The sequence below is a fragment of the Sturnus vulgaris genome, chromosome 3 (assembly GCF_052056855.1).
Source record: "Sturnus vulgaris isolate bStuVul1 chromosome 3, bStuVul1.hap1, whole genome shotgun sequence".
NCBI lineage: Eukaryota > Metazoa > Chordata > Aves > Passeriformes > Sturnidae > Sturnus > Sturnus vulgaris.
Window position 1 is genome coordinate 47,309,877 of NC_142245.1, and position 20,023 is coordinate 47,329,899.

The following is a 20,023-nucleotide window of genomic DNA, read 5'->3' on the forward strand; positions in this document are numbered from 1 at the left end:
GAGGGGTAGGCAGGGCAGAACAGGCAGAGGGGTGGCACTCCATGGATGAGAAGTGTTAGAATGTATGGAGCTCACAGCTGGGAGTGGCTCAGTTCAGAGCCTCTGGGTAAGAATCAAGGGGCAAACAAATAATGCAGATGTCATCCTGGGAGTCTACCACAGACCTCCTAGCCAGGAAATTATTCCAGTTATTTATTCTTTGTGGAACTAGGGGATACTTCCAAATCAACTGCCCTTGTCCTTATGAGGGATTTCAACTTGCCAGAAATTAACTGGGAGCATCACACAGCTGGTACAACCCAGGCTAGAAGATTCCTTAAAAATCTGAGTGGCATTTTTAAGGAACAGGTTCTAAGGGACGTGGGAACCATCAGCCATCACTACAGAATAAAACAAAGTCATCCACTTGATCTGCATACACAAGAACAGATGTTTCCTTATTAGAATATAATAGAAACTCATCAGCTATATGTATCTATTAGATTTACACCAGAAGACATAGACAAATCAAAGACACCTTCTTTGATAGCTCCAAAGCATCCAAGTTTGTTAGCAAATAGGGCACGGAATGTTTTTGTGAGACTTGGTGGTAAAAGTAAAATAATTCTGTTTAATAATGCTAGTAGAAAAGGGAAATTTTATGATTCCTGACTGTTTCACTTAGACCACATAGGTATACAAGAAACTTTAGAAACAGATGCAGTCTTTTCTTAGAAAACCAATGACATGTAAACAATGTATTAAATATAGCATCCAAGTACTCATTGTTTTGTTTTGCTGTTGGCTGGTTTTTATTTTTTAACCTAACCTAGAAAAATGGGTTGTTTTAGGAGCCAAAAGTTTATGCATCATTAATTGAGTGCCAATGATTTTGTGGAAACATAGATAAAGAAGTGTACACTGATGAATTGAAGGAATATCCTCTGTGTACTCAGATGCCTGAGAGGCAGGTGGAGTACCTGCATGTGCTAATAGAGATAAGCATTGTGCCATGAAATGTCTGTTTTTCTGTCTCTATGTTACATTTATTAGACTCACATTTCTTAAAACCATTTTCTGTAACATGTTTTTTGACACTTGTACCTAATAGAATACAATCTGAGGGACAGAGTGTCCCTCATTTAGCTGCTCACATTTTAGTGTGATTTGGTTGGACAGCATAATAAACCGACACATACCCATCTTACTGCTTCTTCTTCCTTCCTTTAAGCCCATGCCCTGGAAATCAGCATTATTATGTGCCTCTGGACAAATCCTTAATTGTCTGCCCAAAGTGTGGTTTATGATCTTGAAGGAAAAGGTTATGCTGAATAATGGTGGGTATGATTTCAGATAACAAGTATTCCCAAATTAAATCTAGTATTGGATATCCCTGACAGACTAAGAATACATAATGAATTTAAGACCTGAAAGACAGCTTAAGATTAATCACCAATGGGCAGATTCAATAACCTGCTGTTCAGTTTATGACATATATTAATACTTTAGGCATATCTACAGGCTAAAATATTAAATTAAACATTTCCTAAACAAAATTACAATGTTCAGACTTCAGAAAGTAACATTTTCAAACTAGTGCATCCATGTGGATGTTTTATCTATTTTTAGGAGGCAATATTAGAAGAATAATGCCACTTCAATGAAAAATTATTACAATAATAAAAATCACTTTCTTAAGGATACTTATGAACAAAATTTCGGACAGTAATAGAATATTCAAGGTCAGAGAAGACCTTTAAAATCATAAATTTCAGCTGTTAACTTAGCACCACCACCATGTTCACCACTAAACCATGTCTCTAAGTGCCACATCTACACGGTTTCTGAACATTTCCAGGGACTGTTATTCTGTCACTTCCCTGAGCAGCCTGATCCAATTCCTTCCATGAATAAATTTTTCCTAATATCCAATCCAAACCTCCTCTGTGGCAACTGAGACCATTTTCTGTTTTAATTAATTTTTTTAGTTTTACATGCACTATATAAATTAACTTCATATTTTTACAATTATAATGTCACCTAAGTCAACATTACATAGATATAATCAAAGTAGTAGACACATTCAAATCTGTCAGCCTTTCTCATAGGCTGTTTTACAGTTCCTCTCTTTCAGGTAAGATTTTAAGATGTTTTAGCTGTTGTCCTAATTCTCAACAGCTAGTAATTTCCTCATTAATTTGGTTCTGCAGCTTGCTTAAGATGACAATAGAAGAAGGCTGTCTAATGGAAGATAGGACTTTTCAATGCAGTGTAACATTCACAGTGAATACTGTATTCCTCTATGCCACCCAAAAATCTGGGGATCAGAAATCAGTAGCAATCGAAGACCATGGACTTATCTAGTTTCTTCACTAAACTTCATGTATTAAGCAGTTTCCGTGATTTGCCCAGTTTTCAATTTTGCACTTTATAATGCTGCACTGCAGTGACTCACTCTTTAGATGAAAAAGCCTTAGACCACAGAAAAAGTTGCCCAAGGATCAAGCACTTCCCTCTCAGTGGGAGTGGAGAAATGAAAAACAATGCTCTTTACCAGTGCTGACCTGCAAGTCTATCCTCCACAGATAATATAGCAACTATTGTATAGCAACTATTGTGAAGTCTAGCTGGAAAGGCATGTACGAGCATCCTCTGAGTGGTGTGAGTTTGCTGTGCAAAGTGACCTCAGTCTTACCTGTATCAACTCCCCTTCAATGCCCTTTAACCACGCCCAAGCACCAGAACAAGTTTTCAGTATCACAGACCATGGAGCTCATGTAAAAGCTATTGACATCCTTTCCAAGCACTCTGATGAGGCAACGGTGCTACTTTGGCAGAGTTCATGGGGGATTTCTGGTTGCAGTAGAATAAGATGCTACTGCACATACCTGCATCCTGAGCACATCCTTCTTGTTACTAGGAGTCCCTGCATCCTCACATCCACAGCAAAACTGCATGTGACAGTTCCTCTACCTTCATTTCATCTAAGATGTCTGGGTGAGTCTGAGTTCTTTAAAGAGGGAGATTGCTGGTTTTGTTTCATTTTTTTTTGTTCTTTCCCACTGATTTCATTTGAGAGCAGCATGTTGCAGAAGGGAATATGTGTGATGATGCCAGCACACCTGACCAGGGAATAATCTCACTAGGGAAATAGTGATAATTAGCTTAGGGAAGTAGTGTTTTGTGTTCTCAAACAAAACCTTACACACCGTAGAACAGTGTATCAGCTCTTGCTGCAACGAGCTATGGCACTGGCAGATTTGAATGTGTATTTCCATCACCTCCCTCAAAACCTCTCCAGTAGTATAGCAACATGTAATTGTCCTGCCTTATAAGTTTATGTTTCATGGCAACTTTAGGAAGAATTACAGTTCTGAGTCCCTCTAATATTTTTTTCCCGTCAATTACAAGCTGTCCCCAAAAAGTTCATCCACTTCTTTACTTAAAAAACCAAACCTGAAAATAAAGCTGGATAGAAGTTCAAATGTAACTAACTTGCTTCGATATCAAACTTTACTACTATTTCATACCCAAAAGCTTTTCTGTAGAACATAATATATAGAAAGTAATGATTTTTAATCTGAGAGGTCTGATATCTGTGGTCTTTGCTTGTAGAAGAGAATGCAAATTTAGGAAAGGATGGCTGGCTGGGTGTTGAAAGTAAAGTATGTTTTGTCTGTCTGAGATTCTTGGAAGCGTAATGGTTTGAGGAAACACAGTCTTTAAATTGTGCTTAAGCATTACAGAGGCTTATTCTTCTCGTATCCCTACTTCTTTCCGCAAACTCCTTCACTGTCTTCCATAGCTACAATTTGGCCCCAGGCAACTAAAGATGGATGAACTTAGGAACAAACAAGAAATGAAAGAGATAAAAATTAATGTGAAGATATTTTATATTCCCTGAAGCCCTGCTATTCTGCCCTCAAATTCCTTGCTTGTTTGAGGACATGAACATATTAAAACCCGAGAATAAGTAAAACCTAAACCTAGGCTTTTAGTGCTGTTACTTCTGCATTGCATTCCCTACTGTGTCTGTTGGAAATACATCTCGACTTCTAGTGTCTGATACTGAAATTTTATGAGAGGCATAGGAGACCAAGACAGGGTACAGCTACTATGGGAGCTTTGCTTTCCCTTTGGATTTGAGTGTCAAGTAATTTTGTTAAGATCTTTTTTTTGGTTTTCACATTCAGTTTTGATATCTAGCACTATGGCTGACAGCCTGAACAGCCTGAATCAATATGATGGTCATACCACAGAAGACATCACCCACCCACTCAGGGTCCTTAAAGCTGAAAGCAGGGCACTTCAGTAAGAATGGAAAAGCTTTCTTAATGTGTCAAGAATGCCAGTTTTCTGTGCAAAGTGAGAGCTGAGGCTTCACAGCATAAATCAGTTCAAAAAATAACAAAGAGCTCATATCTACTTTAGAGAAAAAAGAAAAAGCAGACAACCTTTTTAAAGCATAGATTTGATTCAAGTGAATAAATTAGTAGCCAATCACATACTTAGTATTAAAAGATTGGAATGCAAATAATTGCATAATATTGCTTGAATTTTTTAAAAAAACATATTAATTAAAATTCCTGTCTTGGATTAGAGTGTTAGCTAATAATTGATGCCCACATGCATTTCCATTCTAACAGTCATTTATGCTCCTTCTGATCAACTTTGAGCAGGCTCTGATGGGAAAGTTTGCATGTGATAGTTAAAAAATATTAAAAATCACACAAAGAACAAGTTCTTCTAGCTGCCTCTGACTCCTACAACAAAAGGAGAATTTCCTCTTCCTAAATCTAGTGAGCATGAATGAGAGCTAAAAGAGGGTGATGTGATTGATACAACCATATCTCCCTCTTTATTCACTATGAAAAGTTAATAGGTAAGTTTGTGTAGGTCCTTAATGTCCAGGGTGTCAGGAAAACATCTGAAAAGCAGCAGCTATAGTGTTATCTGTGCTTCATCATGAACTGATGTGACGTGATTCCTTCAGAACTCACCCTTCTCAAAGAGCATTTATTTAGCAGTGGCTCAATAACTCACCCTCTGGAAGAGGACCAGCACTGACTGTAATATCCTGATAGAGACTGTGGTTTTTTGAGAAGGTTACACAGAGTTGTTTGAACTCCCTTCTAAGCTGTTACAAATACTTCACTTTAGATTTGGACGCAACACCGGTCTTACAATGAAGGTAAATTTTGTCCTCTGTGTATGACTAAGGTATTTCTAAAAAATATTGAGTATTGAAAAAAGGAGACTCAGATCGGGAAGAACTGCAGTTCATTCTCACTCCTGTGATAACTTACAGTTCCTAGTTAAGATGAGTCCTTGAGGCAAAGCAGTGTAAGAATCTGTATTTTTGCCACTAAACTACTCAGCTGTGATTTTTCCAGGTAGTCAATGATTTGGAAGTCTAAGATAGATATGAATTTATAATGATGAGTTGTTCTGATCTGATGTTATTTTTCTGACAACCTGCAGACATGCTTACAAAAATGGTATTTGAGATGTGTTACTTTACTGTCATGAGAAAGCAAATGTGCTATAAATACAGCTTCAAGCAAAATGTAAGATTTTGAGGATATGTTCACTGAACTTACTTGTTAAATATCCACTCAAAATATAAACAAATTGATACTCGAAAGCCTCTGCATGATTTGAACTTGCATTTGTACATAGTGACAATGACTTTCTGTTGTCAGTGGCATTTATTTTCATTTATTTCATTGTTTAGTTCTGTTTGTATTTTTGCTTCCCCTTAACTGACATGCTTTCAAAAGTTATGGATTTATTTTTTCCCCCGAATGTTTCTAGAAAGAAGCTTTAATTGAATAATGTAAGTGGTGTTTCTCTGTCAGGCAATGATAGTCAGTCACACAAAGAGCAATCAAAAACTATTATGTCATTTTTAAGGAGTGATTTTATATAGAAATAAAATTTCTGACTAAAAGCCATTCTAAGAAAACTGCAAAGTAAGTGTCACTTGTGTCTACTTATTTGAAGTAGAATGTATGGCAGAAGATAGGCATCACTTAGGGCTTCCTTTGTGTTGTCCTGAACTTTAAATTTCAAATTGATAAGTGTATTTATAAATATGGGCATATTAAATAAAATTTTGCCACAGGATTTACACACTTGCAATTTACTGGAGTATTTTTTTAAGTCACTTTAGTCACTTTACCTCAATCCTGTTCAAAGAACATGTGACAGCTGTGTGAAAATCGACACCTTCAATAAAAAGTTCAGGAGTTCAATGACCCGAAAGAGAATTGGAGTTCATAGAATGGTTCCACGACTACTTAACAATTTACCCTTAAGGCGCAAGACACAAGTGAAGGATTTTAAGATTACACCTTCTTTTTTACTGCCTACAAATGTCTTGAAGCAATTTCATGTGTCCCAATGAACTAGAAAATGGGAACTGAAGAACATGAAGTGTCATGCACTAATGTCTATCTTAAAAATGTTTCTAGATTGGTTTTTCTCTCACTTTTAGTTAAGCAACTATATTTAATTTATTAAGTATGTTATGTGACTACTTTATAACTATTTAATAGTTAGAATAGACCAGGGGTCAAATTCCCTAGAGAGTTATTTTGTTGTCTGTGAATTTAAATTTGAGGACTTTTTATTATTATCTTATTTATTATTAACACTTCTTTTAAAGTGCTTCTCCCTCTAATTTAGAGATGTGTGATGCATCTTGGGGGAAAAATCATTATCATATTGTTGTACCTTTCTTATTAATGAATTTTTCTATCTTGACCAAAAGATATGTATGTTGCAAGAAAATAATTCCTTGTCTAAGTTGACAGGAGCTGCTGACTTTCTCTCAATATCTCAGTAACTGTTTAAGAAACAAAATATGAGTTAAGGATACATTCTTCAAAAACCTATTCTGAAAAAGGTGTTTCTTTAACTGAAAGTTAAACCTGACATACTAAAAGTATTAATGGTACAATACTATGCTTTTCCCTTACAATTTTTAATAACTTTTCTAATTTTAGTATTTATCTGATTTTACTATGTTATGTCTCCCACAGCTTCCACTGAAGTCTATAAATTCACATGGGTTTACCTATGATGAAATCATGTCTTTTTCTTTGGTATTTTATCAGACTTCAATCACCTTAAAATCCTAGCATCAGTTAAAGACAAAAGGGAAACTATGTTAGAAAATGTGTGCCTTGCTCTATAGTCTGTTATTTCACTCCTGTAGAGTTAGTGTGATGGTGTGGTACTCACAGGCAAATCAAAAGGTGAAAACACGTGAAACTGTGTATAAAATAACAGTTTAACATATTCCTTATTGAGATTGTTTCCTGCTTAATGTTCTGGGTTGCATCAGGCACAGCTTCACCATCCAGGCAAGGGAGGGGATTGTCCGTCTCTGCTTTGCACTGGGGCGGCCTCACCTCAAGTGCTGAGGACAGATTTGTGTACCACAACATTAAAAAGACATTAGCCTTTTTCTTTTTTTAATGATGGATTCCTTTATCAGGTTTTATTTATCGACTCTTTCCTTCGTCCTCTTAAATGTAAAAATTGCATTTTTAACCTCATTATTTAGAGCAGGTTCAGTTTTCATAATTTTTCTGTGTTAACTCTAGTTTTCGTCTTTTTCTGAGCACTTGAATTAACCCATGAGAGCTCTCCATTTTATCTTCACCTTGTGCTAAGAATGACACAAACTCTGTGGAATAGAAATGTTGTATCCTACCTGTATCTTGTGATATCTCTCTGCAGAATATCATGTTGAACTTTTTTGCTCACTTATCACAAGCTCATATAGTTTTATGCTGCCAGTCTACATTGGTCATGGATCATGTCATGGCAGAAATGGAGACATGCACAAAGCTCTACATGCTTTTAAACAGGACAGTGATAGAAACACTATTTGACAAAGTTAAATTTTATGCCAGTCTATTTTGGATTTCTTGATATGGGCAAAGCTTTTTTCTTCCATTGTTATTCCTTTAGTTCTGTGGTTTTGACTTTTAGAGTAAGTATTTTCCAATTCTTACACATTTTGCCTGAGGAACATTCCAGTTCTGTATTGCTTCCATGGGAATGACTTGTGCTATATTTATTTCTAGAATAAAGGAAAATACCATAGAAATGCCAAGTGCCCTTTTGCCCTTGGCCTTTCAGTTATAGATTTGAAAAACAAGCGTATTTCTTATTGGGAGGGATAAATAATCAACAGTCATTAAACAAAGAAATATGTCTTGGTGAATGAATTATGCTTACAGCACAAAACAATAGCTTGTTTTTCACAAGAAGTTCAGAAATACAATTACTGTTGTGCTTCTGTCTTACTTCATGATAAATGCATCTGTGACCTACTAGATAGTCACATACGACCAAATTAAAATGTGAGATTTTCCTTCATTTAGGAGCAGCAGGACTGAAAGTTTCCCTCTAAGATGCTCTGTCAATGCCTAGATTTGAAGTCTGTGAGAACAGTTTTGGATTTTTGGGTTTTACTGGGTGTTTTTGTTGTTTTTTTGCTATGTGCCCCTCCCACTTGCTGATTGAGATAACACTGGAAAGCTTGGGATGCCATTCAGAATATCTGGGGCTTCAAGAATAGACATTCTCTGAAAAGGACAGTCCTGGACTTATTTTAAGAGCATGCCTAAAACATAAGTTTAGGACCTGTACAAAAAAATGAATTGCATTGTTTGCTACCACTAACATCTGTGAGAGAGTGTTCAGAGAAGTCTTTGAAATAGATAGAGACCTTGTATCTATCACTTCCTAGGAGAGTGTATGAATCAGCAGACTATTAAGGTTATTTTCATTTTGTTGAAGAACTGTTTTTTTGCAGCAAGGATTATTTGCACTGTCTAGAAACAGAAACTCTATCAAAGTAAACTCTTTTCCCTGGGTTATGATTCTAAATTTAAATAGCGTATGTGCATTAGCTTTGTAAACTTTAAAGAAAATCTGATTCAGAAAAATCCTTTGTTCTTCCTTTTTCATGGAATGTTACTGTTACTAAATCATATAGCTAACACCACATGGACTTGAAGTTATTACTGTTTATGCAAGAGGTAAATCATGATGCAGCTTCTTCTTTACTAAAAACCATATTTCTTATACACTTCTTTCATAGTCAAAGGCGAGTTACTACTCTTTTTCAATACAGTAGTTCTTTACACTTTTATTATCTAAAGATTGACAAACTTCTGATAAAACTAAGTCATGGCCTTCTTTCCACAGAAAGCTGAGCTCCCCCAAAGTGGTGGGTGTGAGTCCTGCATTGGGCACCACCCAGGCCAATAGTGCTTTGCTAATGAGTTGCATATTCTGCATTGAATGTATAACCTCTGAAATTAAAGTAAAAGTTGCAGTAGTTTTGTTCTTCAGAGCAGTCATCACGTCTTGTTTTCATAGTAAAAGAGCTATGACTGCCAGTCACTGCCAGTATGACATATACTGCCAGGCACTGCCAGTGTGACAAATCATGGATTTGTCAGTCCACGTCATGTGTGTGGTATCTTAAAACTAATATTCTTTCACCTGATCATGTTTCCTTCTTACATTTCATAATTTTTCTTTGCTAGGAATAGGTTTTTTACAGGGATAAAATGGGAGTAAGAGGCTTTTTGCCTTAGAAATATTTATTAGGTTCACTACTAAAGATTTATCTAAAGGCTACATCCTCTCAGAAATCCTCAGGGAAGGATGGGGTGAGATTAGAGTCATAAAATGTCACTGACTGCTAAAGAGGAATGTGATACCATCCACTACAGAGCAAGACAAAGAGGAAAAGTCATGTTGTTCTGTTTTGCCTGCTATTACAGCTACACTTAATTCTCAATTTCAGTGGAAAAACTCAAGTTCAGAAAGATACTGTGAACTGAAATAACATGCACAAGCACATTCCCACACTTACTTTATTTCATGGTTAAAAAAACCAAAAAAAATAGGGGGCTTCATTTTTAACATCTGAACTCTCAAAAATTAATTCCGTGAGCATAAAGAAAAAGGTAAACAATATTCTGGGCATTTAAGTGGCTGATGTTTGCAGAAGAGCAGAACAATTTTTTAGTTTATAAGCAAGTATGTGTCAGAATCCTGGCTGTATTATCCAATTCTGAATCCAGCATTCTCTGAGCTGAAGAGTAAATTTGCCACTCCTTAGTTTGCAAATACTCTTCCATCAGGTGTGCCTCAATACCTGTGTGGGAAAAGAGCAAACAAATCAGCTCTCTGTTTAGGTGGGACAATAGCTCACTTTCTCTGTCTTTTTTATTTCTTGCTGGCTGTGGAGTTGACAATATCAGGAGTAATTAAGGTTCTAATATATAGCCTCAGACACCAGAGATTTGATGTAGACTAGGGTCACTTCTCATACATATCAGTAAACAGCAGTTGACTTAAAGTTGTAAATATTACTGAGAGAGTGACTTCAATTGGTGACCCGGTGTGGAGAAGTCCTTATTCCTGAGATCTCAAAGACAGGAATGACAAGGAATCTGATGCTAGGGAATTTTTCTGACCCCTTACATTACATAACGCTGGGGCTATGATGGAGTGCAAAGGAATGGTGAGATTATGAATTATAGAAATAATGACACCAATAGTTACTGGAATAATTGCATTGAGATTTATTACCACCAGGGAGAGAATGAAAGAAAAACAAGGGGAAAGAACAGCAAATGAAATAGGCGAGAAGAGAAAAGAAAATTACAAATCTAGACATTTTATATGGTTGTGAGGTAGAACAGAAAAAGATTAAATACCTTTCAGATGGAACAACAAATGATATTTTTCTTTTTTTTTTTTTATAATTCCGGCTTCTACCACTGACTTCTGTGTATTCTCTGGTTATTTGTAGGTAAGTCAGGAAATGTGGGTTAGGTGAAGGGACAGTAAAGAGGGTCAAGAACAGTTTGGATGTCAGCGCTCAGAAGATCATGATCAGCAGAATAGAATCCAGCTGGAGACCTGTAATCAGAGGCATTCCCCAGAGACCAGTACTGGATACAGCCTAATTCAATGTGTTTATCAATGAGCTGGGCAAAAGAATAGAATCAGCAAGTTTGCTGATGACACAAAATGGGGTAGAGTTGCTGCTACACCTACAGTCTGTGCTGACATTCAATGGGACCTTGATAGGCTGGAGAATCGGGCAGAGAGAGACCTGGTGACGTTCAACAAGATCAAGTGCAGGGTCCTGCACCTTGGGAGCAATAAAAGCCCAAGTAGCAGCACAGGCTGGGGGCCGATCTACTAGAGAGCAGCTTGGCAGAGAAGGAGCTGGGAGTGTTGGTGGATGAAAGCTGACCACGAGCTGGCCGTGCCCTTGCAGCCAGGAGGGCCAGTGGTATCCTGGGGTACTTTGGGAAGAGTGTGGCCAGCAGGCTGAGGGACGTGATCCTGCCCCTACTCTGCCCTACAGAGGCCACATCTGGAGTGCTGTGTCCAGTTCTGGGCTCCTCAGGACCGGAGAGAGAAGGAGCTCCTGGAAAGGGTCCAGTGGAGGTCACAAAGATGATTTGGGGTCTGGAATATCTCTTATGAGGAGAGACTGTGGGAGCTGGGCCTGCTTAGTCTGGAGAAGGCTGAGAGGGGATCTCATTAATGCACAGAAGTATCTTAAAGGTGAGTTCAAGAGGATGGTGCCAAACTCTTTTCAGTGATGCCAGGGACAGGGTGAGGAGCAATGGCCATAAACTAAAACCAAAGAAAATAGGGAAGAACTTATTTACGTTGAGGGTGGCAGAGCACTGGAACAGGCTGCCCAGGAACATCGTGGAGCCTCCAAAATCAACCTGGACATGTTTCTGTGTCACCTGCTCAAGGTGACCCTGCCTTTGCAGGAGGTTTGGACTGGCTGATCTCCAGAGGTCCCTTCCAACACAAATAATTCTGTGATTCCATTTCATGCCAGTTTTTCTGTTACCTTTGCCTTTTTGCTACTCCATTAGTTTGAAATCAATGAAATGCATCTGAATGAATGAACCAGTTTTGCCTATAACAACACTGAAAAGAAATGTGTTATGCAGCAAAATAAAATCTAACTAACTAAAGCAATGACTCTGCTCTGCTCATTTTTTGTTGGCTTTGTGATTTCAAAATAACATTCATTCTCAAAATGAGAAACAGGCTTAGGATAATATGGGCAATATGCAGAATAGCAAGCTCTGTTGAAACCTGTGACACCAGCTGAAATAATAATGAATACAATTGTGCAGATAATATTTTGATGGAAGTAGGTGCAGTTGAATTATCCACTGCAGATGAACAAGAATGAATCATCAGAATATTCTAATTCTGCCACAAGAATAAAAGAGTAAGATAAATATTTTAAAGATATTAACTATTTTAAATAATTAGTAGTCATTAAAGGAGTTATTAAATAGTCAAGTTTGTCTTAAAATACTTATATCTGCAGCTCTGTCATAGTAAAATCTTTTGGAACAAAAAGGTTTAAACACCTAAATACCTCAAAATTTTGCTATGTACATTTTGATCAATCCACAGTAGAATATAGGTAAGGTTTAAAAAGTAAACATACACCCCCCCAAAAATACAAACAAACAAATAAAAGCAACATCACTCTTCCACTCCCCCACCCCCCACCCCCACTCCTGAATCACAACAAACACATAGTCTGGTGTGGGTTAAAAACAAAGTAGATTTGCATTCTTCTGTGTAAATTTTTTTTTTTTTTTTTTCACTCAGCTATGTATCTGAAAGCCAGAAAATGAATGAATATATTTTAGCTGCTCTAGATAGCAGACTTCAAGGTACATGAATTATCCCAGAGACTGAAGGATCCCACATGGAGATGAATGCACTGTCACTTTGAAAATAAGTACAGTATTTTGTGACATTTCCTCAGAACATTATCTTCACAGAAGAGTTTGTGAACCTATATGTAAAAAATGCCCATTAGCCACTGCAAGGCAACGTGAGGTGCCTTAATACTGGGGGAGATAAAGAGACCTCGTGTAACTGTTTCTCAGTGCTTCTTCTGTGAATATAAAAATCCCTGTACATAATATTTTCATCATTAAAGTTGACATAGGATAAATTCTGCAATCGTTACTCCTGCTGACTGACAGATTACCACGTGAACAGCAATAGTTTGAATCAAAGTGAGGTTTGTTGTGGGAATTTCTTTCAGTAGATTATCCAAATTAAGTCGCCACAGGACCGTGTCCAGGGATGCCTTAAGAGAATAAAATCATTATCTGCAAGTGTATTGGTGAAAAGAAGCAAATCACCTACTTGTTTAATATGAGGACTAGTGTAAATTGGATCAGTGAAGTACCAAATGCTTGAGATGAAGGTGATGCAGGTCAGTGATGTATGTGATGTAGCTTGATCCCACCTACACCTGAAAATGCAGAGCTAAAACCTTAATTCAGCATCTCACTTTTGTATAGGACAAAAAAAAAAAAAAATCATGGAATTAGAAAATTCACAAACAAAACACTTTGAAAATTTACATTTCTGTGATTATGGCTGCCAGAATTATCAGACAAAAATTATGTGCCCTGATAAGGTAGGTTATTATTATTAAAATTACTTTTTGGAACATTTTTATTTGAAATCAGTCTATCAGTCAGAGAACAATACATTTTGCTAAGAAAAGTCTGCCTGCCATTGTCATACAATCATCTAGGTTCACTGTGCTGATGGACCCTCAAATCTGTATAAAATATGTGGATGAGATTTGAGAGTTAATGAGAATAACAAATGCCTCTATTTATTCTCTGTCTGAAGAAATTCTGTCATTTTTAAGAGAACTTTTCTCTGTGCTTGAAGTAAACCTCCATCAGCCATATGAGGAGAGGATGACATGTCTAGGTTTGTTTTTAGGATTTTGCACACAGCAAAGTTTTTGGACTGGAATCACATTATCTCAGGTCAGTGCAGCACTGATTTGGAGCTTAGCAAACTGCAGCTCCTATGATAAGTTCAAATAGGGGTAAGTGATTTTTAGTTTTAAACCAAGACCTGGAGTTTAAAATCTATATGCACAAATCCAAAAGACACTGCAAGTATAGAATTCAACAATTAATAAAATGCCAAGTATGTAACATCTATTTCTTGGCTCATGTAGAAAGTTGTGGCAAGAGGTCATGTAAAACGTTCCCCATCCTCCTAGAAAATTAGCAAGAAGCATTGTCTGCCACTAATTTTCAAATAAGCTGAGAAATGAAAGCTAATCATTGTCTGCCAATGATGAGTGTAATTTTGCAGGGCAATTACAATCAGTAACTATTTTCTTCAAGATATTAGTTTGCAAAACAGTTGTGGTCTGGCGCACATGCAGGGCAGTGGTTTCTGTGTGCTTGCTGGATGTGCTGGGCTCGCTGTCACCTGAGAGCTGCAGCAGAGCGCTCCCAGCTCTGCGGGGCTCAGCAGCGTGACAGGAGGTTTCCATAGAGCCCGGGATGCACTTCTGCCATCTGAAGTGTCTGTGGGGGTGTTTGTCTCTTGGTTCATTGCCTCACCAGACACTGTGTCTAATTTGGAATTACTTTTTTTCCTTCTATGTGTTCTTCACTTCTTGCCTTGCTCTAAACTCTGTGCTGGGAGCGGGAGCTCCTGAAATCTCCTGAGTAAAACCCGTGTCCTGTGCTAGTGGTGCATGAGCGTTTCCTTTTGGCTGCTTCTGTCAGAGTAAAGTTTTCCAGACATTTGTCATCTTTGGATTTCTTTGATTAACTGTTAATATTATGTATTTGCAACATAAAATACACAAAGTGTTCCAAATTTTATTGGGCAGCAGTTGGAGTTTGCTGGTGTTTGACTAGATTTTTTTCTTGTTTTTTCTTGATGTGACTGCATAAATTTCTAGGATAACCTGACTTATAGAAGCTGAATTGTGATAGAATACTGGCGTGCTGCAGAAGAAAAGAATGGAGGTAAATCACTAGTAAATTTATATTTATGAATATTCTTTAAATTTTTTTATTAATCAAGGAGAAAGTGCCACATTAATGGATATAATCTATAGATCACATAGTACTAATCTAATTATTGCCAGTTGTGAATCTGCAAAATTCCTTTGAAAGAAACCCATCATTTCATAGCAGCACATGAGGCTGGGAACTCATGCAGCAGAAGGCAGCTGGGATTTCACAGCCAGCAGCATACAAACCTGGACTATTTGACAACAGAAGCCTCTGCAAAGTGCCTGTTGCCAGATCCAGCCTTCAAGGAGCTGTGTCTGAAGGTTGTTGCAGAAATGAATGTGAAATGTGTTGCCATGTCAGTGTGACCAGCTGTCTCCCCGCAGAGAGCTAAGACAGGCATTTAGGTTGAGTTCCAGAGGGGTTTCATTACAAAGCTTTTCACTCTTTCCCCAGGACTGAGCAGTGATACTTCAGCAGTGCTACTACCTGTGTGTGTTTACTAGTCTGAGCCAGCAAGGCTGGCTGGAGATTTTTTTGTACTTTAATGCACATTTTTTTCAGTGAATGAGTACCTAAAGCTAACAGAAACATAAGCATTCAAATAAAGATACAAATCACTGAAATCTGCAGTCAATTTTGGAAAATCATTGATGTGTATTCTGTCAGCCTCCTGTATCCAGAGACAGTAAGTCAAGGCCAGCTTGCCCACAGCTTAAGTCAGAATCTAGCTGATTTTACATTTGCATACTTGTATGCAAGAGAGGATTCTCGCCAACTTGAGACTTCTGATTACCTGAAAAATCTCAATTCGAATAGTCAGATAGTCTTTCTTAAGCTTTCCAGCTGTATTTTTCAAGAGCCCAACTGCTGACTGTGCTGTGTCATGGAGCTGCAAGGGATTTAAAGTTCAGGTGTCATGTGGTTAAACTGCGTCTGGATCAAGAGTTTGCTCGCTGTGAAACAAGTGCCAGCTGTGTCTTGCTCAGTGCAGGAAATTAAGGATGCACACCAACAATAAACCTTTCAAGGTGGCTGGCTAAGGACTCTCTTCTTGGAAAGCATGCTTAATTTCTCTGTTATTCAGCTCCAAATCCTCACTAAGGATAAAAGCATTTTCACATCATATGGATGTTGGGAAATATAGGGCTGTGTGTGAATCCCATCATCAGTTGCTCTGATGAGTGCCATAAAATCTCATTGTATAATTGACAGCATCTAGATGATGGTTCAGATATAAAAGATGTGTTGAATGGGGTAGGCAAAATAAAACAGTGAATTTCTGATCATGGGACTAATGCTAGAGATTTTAGGCAGTGCTTATAACAGGAATTTGTGATTTAGTGGAATATGTATGTGGAAAAATGAAAATAGTTGTTGAAATGCTTAAGATCGTGCCATATCCAGTTCTTATAAGGAAAATTAATTAAATGCCTGGTTTTGGCTTTAACTCTGGTATTTTAAAAAGTCATTAATTTTTTGTTTAGTATTTATGAAACACCAAAGTACACAAAATTTTAAAACATATTCTTATTTCCTTTGCCTGGTATGTTTTCTATTTCTACTGAAAAATAAACATGCCCTGTTGTTAATGCATGCAGATATGTTTGTGAGTGGGAGGAATGTTCAAAATTCTCCTCTTGTCTGCCTGATCTCAGAAGTCCCAGTATCACACCAATTATTATTATTATCCTGGGCCTCAGAAACATCAAATGCTCACAATCTCTCATGCTTCTTTACCTTTATCTGCCACCTTCATGCCTCTGAAGGCAAAAGGAAATCCTATACCAATTGCAGGTCGTAGTGCAGAGGATGTTTCCTGTTTCCAGGCTCATCCTGGAAGCAGAGTATTCTGGCTTTTACAAAAATGCTTGAGGCTTACAGTAGCTGTAATTTAATGCAGGTTGTGTGATTTCTTGGACAGATTTCAGGATACTCTCATGCATCCTGTATCAAACAGGAAAGGAAAAAGTCAATGCTCATTTTGAAAAACAAATATGTGACTGATACTCCTATATAGAGTGCTTGGTTTTATTATTTTTACTTTCTGCTATTTCAGCCATGGAATAATAAATGGTTATGCATGACACTACAATATTCATTGGCAGATCACAAATACCGTTGTAAATGTAAGAAGGCATTGTTATTACACATTATAAACAAAAATAATGGAGCCAAAGAGATAAGATGTCCTGACAAGATACACAATAAAAAAGAAGCTTTGATAAGATTTGTAGGTTTCTTGTGCAGTGCCACGACCCCTCCACTGCATCTGCCCTGCACTGCATCAGAAACCACTGAATAAAAAAACCAGGATAAGATGGACACTGGTGTCATGCAATGATCAGTGATAGGAATAAATTTGAAAGTTTGAATAAAAGATGTGAAGTCATGAAGAGCCTTTATTATTTTAGAAGAGAAACAACTGGATATTTTAAATTTATTTGAATATCCTCTATCTTCAGACAAAAAGGAATTATCTCTCAGAATAAAATTTCCAAAACCATTTACAGTGTCTTTATTTGAGAGGTCAAGCTGACAATGAAGAAAACATGACAGAAATTGGTAGCTTGCTTTCCTTCAGTTGGCACTCCAAAAGAGTTGGATCATTCCCACCATTGCAACATTATTCTGTCCTTTGTGGAAAAATAATTATTCTTTTAAAATTAAGTTAGTAAATTATATCAAATTTTAAAGTTTTAAGATTTAAAATAGATAAAATTAACTTTATTTTAAAATTATTTTTATTATATTAATTTTATTCTTTTATTTTATTATTTATTTTTAAAGGGATTAGTAAAAACTGAATTACTAAGGCATTTATCTGGAAATATTTTCTTTTTAAAATAGTATACTTGGAACATATTCCTGTATTCCATATGAATTCTTCTCAGAACAGATTTGATCCCAAAAACTTTATCATTACAGAAAGTAAACAACCTATTTGTGTAATCTTAATGACTTTGAAACCAATGAAACTAAGAAAAAAATGTTTTTATTATGAAACAGAAGAATTTGATTTTCACATTTTAGCACTCACAGGTCAATACTGTTAAAGGCAAAGACCAATTTTCCTTTTGTTTCTTTTTTCTTATTGAGAGTATCCAATTAAATAGAGCTTAGCATCTCCAAGAGTTTATTCTGCTCTTTTCTGAATCATTTTCTCAAAAGATACCAATGTATGGGTAACTAAACTAAAAAATTATTACTAAACTATATGCTAATGTAAATTAAATGTGTTAAGAAGCTGCAACAAATGTTTAACCAGCCTTCCATCGCATTGGTGCTCTTATGAATGGTCACATGCCGGATTCAGGATATCAAAACAGTAACATTTCACAAACACACCTAGCTTCACAGATTTGTAGGTGAGAAAGCACTGAATTCTAATCCTCTGTGTATACAATTTTCTTATTTCCTTTAGATTTCTGTCAGTAGTTCTGCCAGGAGTTACCTGGATTAATCTCTCATTCCCACCAGGATTTTTCTCCTTTGTTTTCAAAAGCAGCCATCTTATTTATATTCCATAACTTCAAGCATATGCATTCATTTTTTAAAAAAATAATGATGAAATTTTGCTCTTAACTGTGATGAAACAGTATCAACAAACCAAAATAAATAAATAAAATCAATTCTCCATAATGTCTATGTCTGGAAAATCGGTTGGATTTTACGGATTTTTTTTCCTCAAAGATACATATCTTTACACACACACACAAAATTTCTATACTAAAATCAATATTATGCTAACAACTTTCAAAAGAAGACAATCAATCTCAGCCTGATTCTGTAGCTCTGAGCATATTAAAAGCCTGTACTGGAATTGAATAGCCCAGACATTTATTTCTTTTATGATTTGAGAAAAGTCTGATGTGTCTCAAAGGATATGGCATTACTTATTTACCTTCAAAGACTGACTGGATACAGATTAGCTTTCAGTTTATCATTAAAAGAATATTTATGAATGTAAGACACATCTTTCAAACGTTTTATAAAGTGTGGCAAGGTAATTAGTTCCAGAAATACTGTTCCAGATATTTCAGGTCAGGATGACAGCCATGATGATAGTAGTAGGAGTCTTTCTTCTTCAAGCACACATCAGAAGTGAAACTGAAGTTATGTGCCCTAATGATAGAAAAATTTTAAAATGACGCTACAGTCAATAGAATACTGTGGCTTTGTGCAATTCCTTGCCTATACTTCTGGAGTTTGATACAGTGCACTGCTGTGGAAAAAAATTTTTGACAATAACCTATTAAGACAAAGAAGATAACCATTTTGGAGCAAATATTAAGAGGTATCATTGAGAGTTCACAAAGTCCAGATTGCCTCTGAAGTACCTAAGGAAGGAAAAGGAAATGTTATACATCCCCTGTCTTCCTTTACCCAGGCTTTCCTGGGACTCACATGGTTGGCTACTAGTACACTGTATATCTCTCTTCAAAATATGTGTTTGGATTCTCTTCAAGCTCCACTAAACATATTGCAGACTCAGAAATTAATTCCAAAATTAGAGCATAAAAATCACTGAATCACAGACTGGGTAAGATTGGAAGGGACTAGAGTGGGTCATAGGGTCCGACCTCCCTGCTCAAGCAGGGTCATCCTAGACACCTGGCACAGGGTCACATTCAGGTGGCTCTCAAAAATCTTCAGTGAGGAAGATCCCACAACTTGTCTGGACAGCCTTCTTTAGTGCTTGGTCATCAACTTGGTCACCAAGAAAAAAGTTCTTTCTCATATTCAGGTAAAACTTCCTGTGTATCAGTTTCTGCCTGTTGCCTCTTGTTCTATTGTTCAGCCCCACCAAGAAGAGCCTGGCTCTATCCACTTGGCACCCTCCCTCTGGATACTGATAGACATTGATGAGGTCCCTTCTCAGTCATCTCTTCTCAAGGCTGAACAGGCCCAGCTCCCTCAGCCTTTCCTCATAAGAGTGATGTTCTAGTCCCCTCATCATCTCTGTATCCCTCCACTGGACCCACTCCAGGAGCTCCATGTCTCTCTTATACTGAGGATTCCAGAACTGGACACAGCACTCCAGATGTGCCTTGCCAGGGCTCATTAGAGGGGCAGGATCACCTCCCTCGACTTGTTGGCAATGCTTTTCATAATCCATACACCATTGGCCTTCTTGGCACAAAGACTCACTGCTGGCTCTTGGA